Raw genomic sequence first — 13,449 nt, 5'->3', positions numbered from 1 at the left:
TCGTAAGGAGGAGAATAACCGAAAAGAAAACACTTTTTTTTTTTGTATGACCAGTAACTAGAACCACCAGGAAAACGTGCAAGGCATATAGAAATTTGCGAAAAACAAAGATGAAGAAGACGACACTGAGCAGGCGTTGTCTTCTTGCGGAGGTAGCCTCGGAGGGCTGCCGCCGACTCACCGAGACACCGGAATCGCCGACACAGCAGAGACGGCTATTAACGGCGATGGATGGCGGCAGCCAACTCTCCCGACTCAAAGGGGAAAACTTTGAGGCCTCGCGCGTCCAGCCGTTTTAACAAAGCAAAAGCTGTCGACTCCAAGGCCATTGTATTGTAGCGGAGGAAGATGGATTCCCTAGTAAAAGTATTTGGTTGCACACACTCTTAGATCTAGACACATTAAAACAGATGCCTTGGCTGAGTCTGGATTGAAACTCCCGTCTTCTGAAGACCGGCCACCGCTTGACCGGTACTTGTCGGGGCTCAAGGCTACATGCCTCGTGCTCCGTCCTGATAAAAAGGGACCCCGGGCCAAACGGTGTATTCACCCACGCACATGACGCACAGTAGGTTCCGGGTCTGTATCATCGCAGACGCATCCCAGCATCAGCTGTGACGCAGGGTAACGGGAAATTTGAAATCATTTCAGTGACTCGGAACCACCTGAGTCAGTATTTTGTCCGATGCGCAGCTGCGTCATAGCGACGAGAGACTGAGCTTTGTTAGCTTATTTATTTTCTTTAATAAAAGATCACGTGTCCAAGTTTTTATTGTTCGTGCGTCTGATATTTCTATGGAAACATTTATTGACACTGTACCGAAAAATCGCTGTAGCCGGCACGCTGATTCTTCAAGAAATGCCTGAGCATTTCGCGCAGCGGTTGAATATAACAAAGCATGGTGAATGCAACCTCTCAGCGCTTTTCCGTGGGGTGAACATTCCTAAACCCCCTCTTGTCCCTGGCACAAGTAGATCAGGGCCGGCTTGCTAGAATCTCAGCTGAGACTGCGTGAAAGAAAGCACTGCATAGGCTAGGGTGCGCGAGCGTCTCGAGACGCGGTCTGATTCCCGCTCAGCTCGTGCGCTCGCTTTGGCAGTGCTTTAATTCCCTCAGTCTCAGCTGCAGGCGCTGTTTCTAGCAAGCCGGCCCCGGTCGCGTGTATCCGATCGCCTGAACCAACACCCTGAACCCCCAGCGCTGCGAGGGAAAAAAAGAGGGAGAGGAGGACGCCCTAGAGACAGAGAGAGAGAGAAACCGTTGTGAATGAAGATTGGGGGGGGGGGGGGGGGGGGGGGAGGGGGGGGGCAATAGTGTATGCGCACTGGGCGCTTTGGTCACTGGCTCTCGGGGGTTGGGGGTTATGAGGACAAAAGTGGAGGGAGAGAGGGGGGAACATAGGAGTACTTTTATATGAGAGGAGGAGGAGACACCCTAGCAACGGCGCTCACGCCGGATTGGCTGGCTCGTGGAGATAGACGCTGCCGACGTCCACATAGGCAGCGGTTACAACGAGTTTCCGAAGCGGTAGCGTAGCTTTCATTGACGAATACACTCTAAAAAAGGGTGGGACCTTACACCCTTTCGTTCCTTATAATGCACCCCAAAACTTCCGTTTGACGCAGAGCGCACTATAGTCGAACAGACGGCTCCAAATACGTATCAAAGACCACAGAAAGAAAACATTAACATTAGCTATTTTAATAAGTTGTTCCACACGGCTATCAAGCCTCTCGTGATAGTTTGTACCGTCAGATCGACGTCATTGCGCTATACGTCGAACTCAAGTTTTGGGGTGTATTATATGGGACAAATGGTGTAAGAACACACCCTTTTTTCTGAGAGTATAACCTAATTGACTTAGGAAAGAAATGTGGTAGGCCTAACGACATGCGCTACACGCACTTTCAGTCATTGTCACGTGCAGGATTTGATCGGATTTACTTGTCCGACGTTATGACAAAAAAGTGTTCGTTTTACGGTGTTGAGTCTGTTTCCTTCAGCGATCATTGCTTGGTAGCCGCCACGCTTGCGGGCAAAACGAGAAGAAAAAGCAGTTTTAAATGGAACCATTAGAAGTTTAACACTATAGAGTATAGACTACTAAAGGATGAAAAGTTCGTGAAAAGTATAGAATAGCTACTATCGAAAACTGAGGGAAACATCGCAGCGCTTTTGAAGAATTAGAATTCTTCAAGGAAGAAGTAAAAATAATAGTCATTGAAGGTTAAGTGAAATAATGTTCGATGTGTGAGCAGAAGACATTTTGCAGCCTCAGTTGCAGGTTCATCATATCGCCGAATGCGAAAATCTCCGAAACGGCATAGACGATATTAACTTTTTAAAAGCCCGACTTGAAGAGATTAACAATAGACGCTATCAAGGTGCCGTCGTAAGATTACGGTCGCAGAGTTATCTAGGGGATGAACAACCCACGAAGCACGTTTTTGCCGATGAAAAGAGACATGCTGCGTTGCAGCAAATAACCGAGATCGAGCGCTTGAACGACATTACCACAGACATATATAGAAAAAAAAAATCGAAGAAAATTTTGTTGAATATTAGAGCGATCCTTGTAGCTACAAAGTACAACCGAAGAGTTTCCACACTGTCGGCAGCTTAGTATCTGAGATGCCCCAGATATCAGAAGACAAGAAAACAATTCTGGGAAAGCCTATTTCTTTGTATGAAATAAAGCAAGAGGTAGACGATTTGCCGATGTGTAAAACGCCAGGACCCGATAAGATTAGATCGGAATTTTATAAGTTTTTTTTTGGCTGTTCTTTATGTATTTTGCTCAGTGTTGGAAGCGTATGTTACCAACGCACTCCCTCTAACTGTCCTAAGGACGCACACGGTGCTTATTCCTAAATCAGAGGACAAGGCCAACTTGCGCCCGGTAAACGGTGACCGTCTGATAACTTTGTGTAAAGTTGATTACAAAATATTTGCTGAAATATACTAACACCGAGTATTCAGTTTGTTAGTAGTGAATTAGTCGGACCCCGCCAGACGTGCGACGATCAAGGAAGGTCGATTCAGACTAACATTCATGTGGCGAGGACTAGGAGCATACTTGAATGTTGTGCGGATGAAAACGGCCAAGTGGCCATCTTACAATTTAGAAAAAGGTTTTGATCGGGTGCGGAATGATATATTACTACAAATCTTGTCCTGGGTCAACTTTGGGGCAGATCATAATAGACGGTTTTGGAATGGCCTACGCCAACTGCCACACTAAGCTAATTGTAAACGAAACATTGTCACGTAGCATGTCTCTTCGCTCCTCCGCGAGGCAAAGATGCCCATTCTGACCTTTATTATTCGCTCTATATAGAGAGCCCTTTTGTTTGAGCGTGAACAAGTGCAATGCTTGTGCGGGTATGTATATTTGGAAATGGCGTACGCGGATGATGCAGCTGTTTTCTTGTTGTTTTTTTTTGCCGCGATAAGAAAGTGTAGTTAAGGCGGTGGAATTGACCAGAGACGTTTGTGATGCGATTGGTGCAGCAGTTAGCTGGGACAAATGCTGCGGTTCCTGGCACGGCTTCTGGGCCACGACGCCCTCGATTTTTGAGGGCATCAGATGAACCTGCGTGCCAGCCAGGTACCTTGGCACGCCACTATAGGCGCGTTCCGTAACAGCAGGGTGTACTGATCGGAGGCCGCTGCCGACCTGGGCAGGCATGCTTCGAAATGGAAGCACCACGATCTGTACATCTTCGGCCGAGCAACAGTCTGTAATTTTCTTTTTTTATTATTTTTTTTTTTACGGCAATGTTCTGGTATGTGTTACAAGCGATAGCATGAGTATACAAAAATTTCACCACGTGTTTGCAACGTATATGTGGTGTTCCGGCTGGTAGCGTATATGCGCCGAGATAGTCTGTTTCGTCATGTTTCTCAAGGTGGGCTTGGGCACCTCTTTGTTAGGCAGCTTGTGTCACGTTTTATGTTCTTGCGCGATCCGGATCATCCGCTTATGAGCTGTCTTGTTCAAACGATACTGGGGCATCGTATCCCTTTGTTATTGGTTACTTCATATAGTCATGGCGGAACGAAAGTTGTAGGTTTTCTGAAAGAGGTCGTTGACTCCGTGCGCTTTCTAATCGCACGATTTTCACGCGAGAACCCTTCAGGGGTTAGTAGGAAAGCACTCACGCGGGATCTTGTTGACTAGGGTGCCTACATGTGTCTGTCTGTCTCAGGGTGAAGACATCATTGTTGCCCTGAATGTGCCAGCGCGTGACGCTCTCGCGCACTCGGTGCGTGACTTGGGCGGTAAATTGGCTTCTACGCATTAGCCAAAGCTACGCGCTCGAGCTGAGTGACACCGGATTGCGCGCGCTTCAAAATGCATTTAAAAAAAAACGATTGGGCGGGAAAATGGCTGACGTGTCACCACTCAAGCAAAAGCGCGCGTGTGTATGAAGTCACTCTATTGTTGACTGTCTCTTTCCGCCACCACTCCATAGAAGCGTGTAACAAAATGGTAATAGTGAAAACGTTCTCGTACGCGTTAAAGGGGCACTGACACTCCAGAGGTCGTATTTTTTTTATTGTCTAAAACGATGCAAGTTGCAGTCATAGACTCGCAAAAAAAACCGCATCGCGAAAAAAAAAATCTCCCGCGCGAGCGCGCGCCTTTTTATTTTTGGCGTTTGATTCTCCCGCCTCTCGCCTCCTCGCTTCTTTTGGTTCGTGACGTCAAGAATCATGAAATTTAGAAGCTTTGTAGGCGACATCTCTGTAGCATTTAATGCGGTTTTTTTTTTGCGAGTCTATGACTGCAACTTGCATCGTTTTAGACAATAAAAAAACTGTAACTGTAACGAGTTGCTCTTTTGTTGCGGTAACTGTAACGTAACTTGGCTACTTTTTTTCTGAAACTAACTGTAACTGTAACGAATTACTTTTTAAAAGTAACTTACCCAAGACTACTTGAACTAAACTGCTTGAAATTTACTGTATTTCTTTCTTCTGCAATATTTATCGGCGGTCAATTGATCCGCCATCTTTAAAAATACATTTTGCGAACTATTTTAGAGCTACTCTCGAGACCGGTTATAACGAAGTCGGTTATAACGAAATAGCGTCTACATCGAAGCGATCACGATTTCCCATTCCCTTCTGCAATTCGTTATAACCGAAGTCAGTTATAACGAAATAGCGGATAGAGCGAAGTGATTTTCCGATTCCCGCTGACTTCGTTATAACCGGTCTCGGCAGTACCGTGATCTGCAATGAAATTAAACTTATTTAAATGAAATAAGTCTCATTTCAATCGTATTAATCCGATTTAACTAAAATAAGTTCGATTTAAATAAAAACAAATTGGATTTATTTCCTTTTACAACAAAACAAATCTTTTTTTTTTTCCCCTACCTTTTTGTCAGGAATCCGAAGCTTGATCCGTTATCGCAGAAAACGCTTTTCTGTCTTCCAACAAAAACGTTAGCACTGTCCGCGACAGAGCGAAAAATATTGCGCCCAAGATTCTAAAGCTCAGTAGGAAGTCTGATTTTCATTCATTCATTCATTCGCTCAGTCATTCATTCATTCATTCAGTCATTTGTTTATTTTTTTTTGTGCTCATGAACAGCTTGCGCCTTTGTAATGATGTACAATTAACATACAGCAAAAGGGAAGAATAATTCTACAGATTGACAAGAAAGAACTTGAACGCTACAAAAGATGGGTTAAAATTTGTAGATTTGTTAGAGAACACTTGAACGCTGCAAACGATGGGTTAAAAACGTCAATGCAGGAAGCGTCGAAAGTATTATGCAAGGTCTGAATCCGTGTCATGGGGCAGGTTTGAAAGAATTGATTGACATTAAATGGAAGAGAAATTCGTAGAAATCTTCTCGGAACATGAATATTTATCGCTGAAGTTAGGTCAGGGCAAAAGTGATTCCGTGAAAGCATTTGAACAAAAATATCAGATCTCTGTCGCGTCGTCGAATCGCGGCCACAAGACAATGGAGGAATGTCTCCTTTAAGCCACCTTCAAATCAACGCAAGATCATAAGCTGCTGCACATCAAAATTCGTAACAAAAAAGTTTTATTTTTTGCGGGGCGTTTTTGTTGAATTTTCACCTTTATGTGACGAATTAAAATATTTGCATGTCGACTTAATAAAAGCTATACTCGCAATTTTATCATAGCGTATACACAACGAGGGACACTGTTAGCGCGAACGCGATAACAGCACTTTTCCGCATTTTACTTCGAAGTGGTGGGCATCGAATTTTTCCCCTTTGGTCAGTACCCCAACTGCGCACTTTCTACCATTGCGGTAGTTTCTATGACCACCTTTCAATACTTAGAGAAAATATTTAAAAAAAAAAAACGGCGATGACTCGAACGAGTCATCGCTAACGCTGTCGCAAAGTAAAAATATTTCAACCACAAAAACAAAAAAAAAAGATCTTGTCGTTTTGTTTTATATCTGACAACCGTAATCATGTAGGAACTATACTTCGGCCAACGCATGAACCGTACGCAAATATTTTATTTCTCCTTCTCAAAGGGACAATGGCGTGTGAGGAAAGGTCCAAGCCTTGTTTTCAAGGTGGCGCAGGCATCGCAGGTATACCTTCGACCGCGTCAGAATTGTGGATGATGTGTGACTACTCGGCATGGAACGCGTCTCTGACCGGTGTGTCGAGCGTCCAATACCGCCCGTGCATCCAAAGTGTATGATCCCCAAATGGCAATGTCCCACTTTGTCAGCGGCGTGGCGCGGACCAATCGCAGCAGGCGGTGATGTCCCGGTCCCTTCGTCCCGCCATCTTGCGCCTGGCACTCGGCATCGGAAAACAGAACCGAACTCAGCACAGAAGGCACCCAGGCACCCGGCGGCAAAAGCTGCCTGTCTTGGACGCAGTTTCTGCGATTTCAAAACGTCAAAAACGCCGACACAGTTCCGCGTGGTTCCGCGTGGTTCCCTCAATCTGGAAACGGCCATCTTGCGCAGTGTACGTAGCGCTGCTGGCACTGCTCCAGAACTTCGCTGTTTGTAGCGGCTTCGTTTGCTCGTTTGATAAAATTAGTGGTAAAAACGTCGGTGCAACCGAAATGTTCTGCACGTTTGGACTAGAAGACGGAATTACAGGCGGCCTTCGCTGCCCGCTGAAGCTCAATCAACTCAACAACATCTATTAAACAACGTGCGCGAGCTGCTCGAAAAACGAAACCGAAAGAAGATGAGTCGGGAGGGCGAAAGCTTTCTCCCGTCTGCCAGGAGAATGAGAAAAACGTCTCGTTCCTCCTCTTCTCGTGACCGCATGGGGGCGCGTCAATAGAAGGGAGGGAGACGCGCCGTTGCTGTACCTTTTTCCTCCATTTTTCCTTAGAGTGCATATGCATGCTGATGATGATGATGGTGGTGGTGGGGATAATGGTGGTGTTGCGACGTTGCGCATCCGTTTAAATAGCACTGCGGGAAGAGGTTTTAAACCTGCATTTCAAAACCGGTGATCCTTCATAATAAAAGGAAGGTGTGGATAAGAATAATCTCGTTGTTATGGAGTCTGATACAATGCACTTTGAGGGCTTGGTCCGCATTTTAATTTCTGCCTAACGAATTCAGAGACATGAACCGTGCCGCACTGTAACCAGGAACGTTTATAAAACATAACGTCAGAGCAGCAGTTGGGGTGGCTAATACGTCACAAAGAATTGTTTTTCCTTTTCTCCTTTTTTTTTCTTTTCTAGTCGTTGAAATTTCCTCTTCGTGTCCAAAACATCCGGCAGGTCGCGGTGCTCTTGCCCTCTCGTACGTGTGCAATTTATATAGTCTAGGCAGAAAGACAAAACGACTGTCAGAAGGTTGCACGATGACGCTCAGAAAACAATTATACGGTAGAAAAACAATCAGGACGGAATTAACCAGGTACTGTACTCCAGTCCAGTGTTAGCGAACGCTGACTGGCACACGCTCGCAGGTGACATATGACTTACGGGGGATGATATAGCTCAAACACGCGTCATCTATTAATGGATCAGTAGCTATGTTTTGTATATAAAAAAAAACAGATCCAGAAGCTAAAAAAAAAAACGAACCAATGAGAGGTAGAGCATTTAAAGGGGCCCTCCGGAGCGTTCTGCGATGGTCTATTTATGGCGGTAACTCAATCTGCAGGCCCTAAGGATCCTAAAAATCATAATATTACGGTCATGCGCGGCGGATTTCCCTACTAAAATTGCTATCAAAGTCCCCGGCACGCCCCCCTTTCTAAGATGACCCCGAAAAACGGGAGGGGCATCTCTTTACGCGTCAGCCAATAGCAAGCGAAGGATTCCGGCGTCACTGCGCGTCACCAACGCGGCCGACCGCCGACCCGCGGAGGAATCTCTCGAAAACGCGCGGACCGTCGCCAAGGGACCCGGACTTTGTGCTCGGCAGTCGTCGTTCGTCGCACCGCACCGTCGCGCTGCTACTGCAATACGCAGTCGCATCCCACAGATGACAAGGAAAAGTTTGACTCGTTGGCGTGGAAGGATCGCAAAGCTGTCTTCGGAGTCGGGATCCACGGGAAGAAGGAACACGTGTCCCGCAAACGCACGCCTGCAGACGCCCCGGGAAGCAGACGAGCCGACGCGCCGACGCATCACCCCCTAGCAACAAGCTTGCGGGGAGAAAACATAGTTCGCTGGTTTTGGAGCGATAATTGCGGACTATGTTTCCCGCACCAGAATCAGTTTACGTTTTTCTCAAACTCTAATTTACAACAAGCTTAAAAAGTGTTGCAATAATAACGTTCGCATTCACCGCGAGATGCAGCATTTCCATTGGTCAAGTTTTAGCGATGGGCAGGGAATGGGGGATTGTCTTCCAAAAGAAAATAGTCCCGATATATTTCTTCTGCCATCTGCTTAATAAATAGTTTTGTAATCTAAAACTTTGTAACATATTAACTTGCACCTACTACGCAATATAACAACATAAACAGACGATTGCAGAAAGCTCCGGAGGGCCCCTTTAAGTACAGAAGGTAATAGTTTGCCGATACTGAACAACACTTAGGCTCTTGATGCAGTTGAAAAGTGAATCATGCACACCGGTTCCGGGCAAAAGCAAGATGGCGTCACGCTTCATCAAAGCACACGCTGCTCGAAACAGCGATGCATGAGGGCCGCCATTTTCGGTCTCGGTGGTGATGCTTTCAAAGAACACAACAAATACTCGACGTCGTCTTATTCTTAAATTATTTTTTCCTCTTTATATGCGTTTTTTTTTTTTTTAATCTCGCAGATATTTATGTTACTAATGTTATAACGATTGCACTTGTGGTATATATGCGCAGAGAAAGTGGTCTGTTTCTTGCGTAGGGGTTGCCAATAGTGGGTGGACCTCAGTGCTCGATGCCTTGAGGTCTACCCACTACTTTTTTCGAACAGCCATTAAGAGCTCGGCGTCGCTCTGACGTCACTGGAACTGCTGGGCGAGAAGCAGACGACTTGCTCTCCGCGTACCCTTCGCAATATTTCCCCGGGTCCTAGGGTATGTAAATGAAGAACTAATATAATAGCATTTGCAAGTGATGAGTCATGGCACGAGCAACCGTGGGCTCGACGCGTAAATCAAACTTCTGAGTTCTGTTTAATATGTTTCGTTTCGAATACAAACAACGGATTGTTTAACCTCTTCTTTTACTAAAAACAAAAATTATAACTTTTGCTAAAACGTGCTTACACGCCTTATGTACCCTACAGTAGACAAAAAACCTAAGCATCAAGAGGAAGCCCGAAAACTAAGAAAGCAGAGCAGCTCTGATGTAGAAGAAAACTTAAGTGACGAATGTAAGTACAATTAATCTAAAGCACGCTTTTCTGCGGATCGCATGTTCCTTGGCAACGTTGTCTCCTACTGGTGATTGACAGAAATAGAAAATATAAGTATATCTTAATCCTAAGAATAAAGTCGTGGGACTTTCGCCCCGCTGTATACCCTCCCCGATAGATGTATAGCGGAAAGAGTGTTTTCGCGCTAAATTTAGCGGGGTATTTACGTGCTACACTATTGCGTTTTTCTTTGTTGGGATTTCTTGAAACTCAACCCTTGACACAGTATGTCTAAAAAAAAATTTAAAAAAGCGTAAATATTTCTGGGTGACCAAGAAAAAAGATAAAGAAAAAATATTTGATCCTCAGAAAGCAGCAACAGCAGTGCGGCCACCAGAGCCGCATATACTCCAGCGGTTATAATGGGAACTAGACGTAATCCAAACATTCCATAGTCTGTGTCTGGGACCAGACAAAAGAATGGGACGTTCGAAGGCTGAGAGCATGCATGACAAATATGCTTCGAACATACTCGACGAGGAGGCCGGTTAGGCGCACGCAGCCTGCATTCGTTTATTTCGCCGTAAAACACACCACGTATCACCTGATAGACCGAGTGACGTTCAAACGAAGTAGTCGGTTAGTGCTTACGTGTTTCCATCACTACTTCCGCTAGGGAATTTGAAATCGTTCATAATGGGGACAGAACGAGCGGGTTGGTATGGATAGTTAAACTTGAGGAAGAAAACGAGAAAGGACGGACAAACACAAGTTTGTGTTTGTCCGTCCTTTCTCGTTTTCTTCCTCAAGTTTAACGTTTATAATAGTCTCGTTGCCACAGCATCAAGTGCGCTGCTTTGGCAGTCGGCCTCAAACTCAGTGAAGTTAAAAGTAATCAGTTGGGGCCTATATGGCTGTTTCGCTCGCAGCTACCGCTAGGGGATTACTTACTGCTTATGACTGGCCACAAGATGCATGCTTGCGAACGCTCCCAACCGCGCGTTCGGCGAATGGAGTTTCCTGATTTGCGTGCCGACGGTCGCGATGGATGGCCAAACTCTCTTTCTTGCAGCTTCGAATTCAAACACTGGCTAAGTGGAATACACCTGGAATACAAAGACCTCGATGTGTTTGCGTAGTGTGAACGGTCGGACGCTCCGCAGCTCAGGTTTTCCCCATCGAACGCAGAGCGTAAGTTCGTCTGCTTGTTTGGCAGGGGTTGTGGCGACGTCAAACGCCGGGCTCTGCTTGGAGAATGTTGGGCAGACCTCAAGGCACCTTGCGTTGAGGTCTACCCACTATCCCTCAATCGGAACCAATCAGAGCTCGGCCTCGTTCTGACGTCATTACAACCCCAGCAAAAGAAGCAGACGAACTTACGCTCCGTATAAGGAGGAGGGGCTTGTGCCGTCTATTGTGAAGTGCTCGACTACTTTACAATGGCACCGAAAACATCTTGCGGGGCATTTCACGAAGCTGAAAAAAAAAAAAAGTGGTTGTCACGCTTGGCCTTACGGGCGTTATAACCGTGTCTCGGCAAGTGGAAAGAAATTGCAACACATGTATAGTCCCTGACGCCGAGAACTCCCTAATGCCAGGGAAGGATATGGTGCTGTAGACGTGCATGATATAATGTGCGAACTAGCGGTGTGCTAGTTAGCATAACGTTTTGCATTAAGCAATGCAAAACGTCACGCTTGCATGCTTAATGTCACAACTCAGACTGCGTTTTTTGGTCTAAACATATGTTTCGGTATCGTCATTCGCTGAGCTGCCTCCGTAAGTTGCGGTGACTGGCTCTGCAAGTGTTGTGCGGGGAAGCAGACGCACGGGCTTTTTTTAGAGTGTAGGTATACTGCTTTAGCACAGTATGGTACAATATACTAAGTAAACTGCTATAGTAGTTCAACAAGGTACAGTATGGTCGGTAAATCGCTATAATACAGTATGGTACAGTTTTATATAGCTAAACTACTATAGTAAGTATGGTACAGAAGAGTAGGTATGCTACTATAGTGGTGCATTGCAGTGGGTATACTGCTATTCGCGACTCCAGCGACCTATAGGCGGCGCCATTACCAAATAAACGGCTGGGAACAGGTCGCATCGGCTCAGCCGGGCCGCCTGAACGGGTGGCGCATTCAATTTAACAGATTTTTCTTTTTGTTTAATGCCCTATTTTATAGGTATTTGAACTGCGACGGTTAAGTGTAGCCGGTGTACATAAACTTGCAGAGCATAGTTTTCTTTTCCAGGTGCTTTTTGTACTTTTTAGGTCAAACTTTTGTTTCGGAGATTTCGTTTGAAACCGAAACTTTTGGCTCCGGAGAGATGGTAATAGACTCTACTCAGTTTTGATCAGCCAAGGAAAGCGGCGATGACTACAGAATTGGCTCACCGAGAGTAATTTTCAACTAACTCGCATGCCTCGACCATGCGACCTATCTGTCCGCGAAATCGAGCTTTTGTACGTATCCGCGTTTAAGAAACAGTTCCAGTCGTCTGCTCGGTCAACAACACAGGCTGCAGGAAAATTACGAAAATTAAGCAAGCGCTTATTGAGCCAAGGAGCATATTAACCCACTGGCGCCCCACTAAGCAGCTGATACTCGTATTTCAATTCAGGTTTTAGTAGCAATCGAGAAGTCATTTTGACGAATATGCGGGTTATGTATTATATTACGTACTATGGTCCCACTAAAGCGATTTTTAGTATATTTTTCGGGTTGAAATATGAGCTTAGTTGACTAGCTATTAAGTGAACTGCTGAATAAAAGTATATTTGACAGACAGAGAGATACTACTTAATCTTAGCCAAATGGTTCGAGCCGGCAGCACGGAGACGAGTGAGGACAAACTGAAGAGAGTCTTCATCGGAGATTCACGCAGAACCTCTCTGCATTGAACTTGACTTCGAATCCTGAACGGAAAAATTGAGCATACTTTGTGGCCGGGCAACCTGAACAATGTAGACGTATATTGCTGCTGGCTTTGACGGGGGTATAATATAAATATTGGAGGCGCGATAGATCATAATGTCGTGACAGCTTCTAACTTTGCGAGACGCGTCCCCAACCTTTTGGAAGCAGACAATTTCCCTCATTAATCGTATGCAGCAAGCAGGTTTTCCGGAATCAAGTAATTGCGACATCAGCCCAACTCCTTCGGTGCGGTCCAGAGGCTTTTTCGGCAAAAAGCAGCCAAGATGAGTAGCCAACGCACCGACTCGCGTGGGTGGCTCAATCTTGAAGCTAATCGAACACAACCAAACTCAAGAAAAGCAGCTATCGAACCCTCCCAATCACTTGACTGCAACATTGGTGTTCCCTCAGTGAAACACCTCGTCTGTCGTCCTCAGTCCCCTGTTCTACATCACTATAAATAAACCATTTATCAGTTACCAAGTAGTCGTCACTTTGAATGCGATTCGAGACAGGCAAGAAATCAAAACGTTTCTCCGTGATTCCTCCTCATCCAAGAAATCGAAAGCAGTCGTCACTTTGAATGCGATTCGAGACAGGCAAGAAATCAAAACGTTTCTCCGTGATTCCTCCTCATCCAAGAAATCGAAAGCAGGCGACCGTGTGTTGTGGAGTAAACAACCTTTCAAACACGTGATGGAAGGACACAATCTACTGAGGCTTCACCACACTAATGA

At 45.5% G+C, this 13,449-nt stretch overlaps 1 protein-coding gene across 2 annotated transcripts in view; it reads left to right on the top strand.

Annotated features, from left to right (window-relative positions):
- The window catches only part of LOC8036862, a 55,997-nt gene that overhangs the window by 23,483 nt on the left and 19,065 nt on the right, over positions 1 to 13,449 (top strand). The gene's annotated exons all lie outside the window — the stretch shown is intronic.

This window comes from Ixodes scapularis, unplaced genomic scaffold (genome assembly GCF_016920785.2).
Source record: "Ixodes scapularis isolate PalLabHiFi unplaced genomic scaffold, ASM1692078v2 PGA_scaffold6__148_contigs__length_123643588, whole genome shotgun sequence".
Taxonomy (NCBI): domain Eukaryota; kingdom Metazoa; phylum Arthropoda; class Arachnida; order Ixodida; family Ixodidae; genus Ixodes; species Ixodes scapularis.
Note: the sequence above shows the minus strand (reverse complement) of the source record. Positions and strands in the feature narration are given on the sequence as shown.